Here is a 3,505-nt window from a genome sequence, read left to right as displayed (position 1 = left end):
TTTACTCTGAACTCTCCCTCTAAAAGCATGTATATAGCAGTGCCTGTGCTTTTTATGTCGTATGTTATTTACAGTGTTAGCTCCCAAAAGACTACATTATAATAGGAGAGTCTGATGCAAGAGCAAAATCTCAATATTATGCCTGTTCTGTTTTATTATTTCAGGACATTTTAGTGGATTAACTCCAGCCTCGCAGTTCTGTAAATTCTGAGGACTGGAGTTCTTATTGTTTTTGGGAAGCAATGTTAAAGGCATATTTAGGCACACCTGTGTGGTAAAATCTGAAGCCTTGTCCCACTGGCATCTGCATTTAGGTCTGATGTTCACTGTATTGTTCCAGCCTATGGCAATACACTGATCTACAACTGATCTTTGAATTTCCTGATTGGTGTATTGTGTAGCCTCACAATATGGGTGTTAGTAGAGCACTTACAGTTGGATTGTAGGATATGATTTAAATACTAGATCTTAAAGGATTTATTCATATGACAGCTTGGAAACGTTGCACCTACAATATCAGAAAATCTCTCATTCTGTTTCAAAGAGATTCACATAATACCTGTATGTCACAACTTGCATTTTTAACTTAAAATTCCACATTTTAGAATATCTACTGTTGTTCCAGTATATTAGTGCAATGGAGGTTTTACCAATATGGATAGGGCACAAAGGGAATAATGTTCTGTCTATATGGCAGTAATATAAAAACATGCTTTTATAAATCCTATGTCATTTGCTTCAAGCAGGGATGGCCTGCATATTAAAGTAAAATTCAAATCTGTTTGTTACCCTATGACAGTTATCCATCATTATAATCTTCCTTCACCTTGTGTGCCATTTTTTCTGAATGTGCAAAGAAAATACTTGTTAGACATATATAAGAATAGGGAACCAAGTTATTCTATACGATTGTGCTACAGCATAGGAAAAGTTGTTTAAATTATCGAGAAGGCACCTCTAAATCCGATGATGACTGCCTGTGATGTCTAGTGAAGTTTCAGCAAAACATTAGTTCTCAGCATTTTATTACCATGGCTGTTTTGTATCTTTCTTTTTTATTTCATAATCTCTGGCATAAAGGAGTGTTTTCTGGTTCTTCTCTCTAGTCATTTTTTATTTATGAATCGTAATGTTGCCACTCTCCTTTCGATGAGATGTAACCTTTCTAATTTCTTAATACCTAAAACTTAATGGAGTTACAATATATACAGGATGCAAACATAAGATTTGGTTTATCCAGCTTGCTTAATATTGTTCCAAAGTTTCTCTCCCACCAATGGTTTCCTGACAGACCTGTCATGATGAAGTTTCTCTACTTGGCATCTGTGTTGTCATCCCCATGTGTAGGGTTGCCACCTTTTTTAGATCTTATTTACTGTCCAGTAGGGGACACTGTGACAAAGGGACATGGGCAGGGTGATCCCAACGTCATTACAGACACATTGGGAAATAGGAAAGGAAGCAAATGGGTAAGCTTCCACTAGATTCTGGGTGGATCAGAACTGGGCCAGGAGCTGAATATAAGTGTAATAGAAATTTACCGGCTACTACATTGCTGGTAAATTTGTAATCCTGGCCGCGGCAGATATTTTACTGGCTGGGTTTCAACACTGTGTGACATCACCAGGCAGGTGAAAAATAAATGCTGCACATGCTTATTGCCAGTAAGGCTTTTTAGGCTTGCTCAGTCAAAGAAGGGGGCTGCCTCAGAGGTGGAGCTTCATGCTGGTACAGGAAGTGGAGGATCTTTGCTGCAGATTTGTGCTTGAGTGATATAAAGATATATATATATATATATATATATATATATATATATTATATATATATATGTATATTTATATATTCAAAGGTTTACTTATATATAACTATCCCCCCAAAATGTATGGTTTTGGGGCAAAAAAAATATTATGTTTGCTTATACTTAACATATACAATAACATATACAATAAATTTAACACTTTTTAAAGTAAAAAGTGTCATTAAAATAGCTGTAAAGTTGACCACATGCTGTAATGGTCAGGCACTTGTATCATTGGCATGTGTGGCATCCTCCACCAGTTACACTATTATGCAACGTGATCAGGTTTTCTACTATAGTCTTACTAGCCAATGATACCCTGCACCACATAGCAGTCACCAGCTAATAGGAAGCAGCTTTATTTCATCTAAATCCCCAATGTGACTGGCCAGCAGTTTCAGTTGCCTGATTGTTCAGGTGCAAGTGCACATTGAGACTCCATTTATCTGTTGATAAGGTTTCAGTAAAGGCTTAAATGGTAAGGTATAGTAGGCCATTTTAGTTGGATTTGATTGGACTGCAGACCAATGCGTAGTTAAACTAACATCAATTATGTGTGGCGATAATTTAGGTCAGCTAATAACTGCATTTCAGTGACTTGTAGAAAGAAAATAATGGGTTAAGTTTCTGCAGTCAATGTCCATGACAGAAACTGTATAGAAAGTTACTGGTATAGAAATATCAGCTAGATGTACGTTTACTTGTAGGAGTACAGTCAAAGTTACATCAGATTTGTGAAAATGTTAAGGGGGCAGTTAACCTGCAAATGAACATGCTGTAAAGAGCGGTTTTCAAAGATCATTTGCAACTGGCCTTTATTATCCAACATGATTTTTTTCCTTTTACTGCCCTCTTGATTGGAATTGTATCTGGTTGCTAAGGTACCACTTACCATGCAGTGTTTGTAATTACAGACTGGAAGATGAATAGGAAAATGTCTAAATTGGATAACAAAAAGTACCAATAACAAAATTCTAGCCAAGCAATGTACTGTATTTGCTTTCTGGCTGTTTCTGCTTTAAATGCAGAAGGTTGAAAGTGACTTTCATTTCTTCCAGTGTCTCTCTTTCAGTGTCTCTCTTTTGGGGATGCTTTGATAAGTGTTCTTGATACTGTGCAAATTAAGCTGTTGTTAAAGGTATTGTTCACCTTTACATTAACCTTTACTATGGTAAAGGAAGTAATACCCTGAGACAATCTGCAAGTGGGTTTCATTTGATCCTGGATCCAAATTACCCTAGCAAACATTCATTGATTTGAATCAGAGACTGGAATATGAATAAGAGAGGGCCTAAGGGTAAGGCCACACGAGGAGATTCGGGGAGATTAGTCGCCTGGCGACTAATCGCCTCGTCTTTTGCGCGACTATCTCCCCGAACTGCCTCATCGTTTTTCCCCATAGGCTGCAACGCAAAGTCGCCTGCGCTAATGCACACGCGGCGATGCGTTTTCTATAATCGCCCGAAGTTGCCTCACTGAGAATCTCCTCGTGTGGACTAGCCCTAAATAGAAAGATGAGTAATAAAAAGTAGCAGTAACAATACATTTATAGCCTTACAGAGCATTTGTTTTTATGTGTTAACCATTTGAAAAATTAGAAATTCATAAGAAGCCAAATAATTTAAAAATCATAAAAATCAAATAAATGAAGGGCAGTTGAAAAGGTTCTTCGAAATATCCATTCTATAACATACTAAAAGTTAATTA

The sequence above is a fragment of the Xenopus laevis genome, chromosome 8L (assembly GCF_017654675.1).
Source record: "Xenopus laevis strain J_2021 chromosome 8L, Xenopus_laevis_v10.1, whole genome shotgun sequence".
Classification (NCBI taxonomy): domain Eukaryota; kingdom Metazoa; phylum Chordata; class Amphibia; order Anura; family Pipidae; genus Xenopus; species Xenopus laevis.
This window is presented reverse-complemented; position numbering follows the sequence as displayed.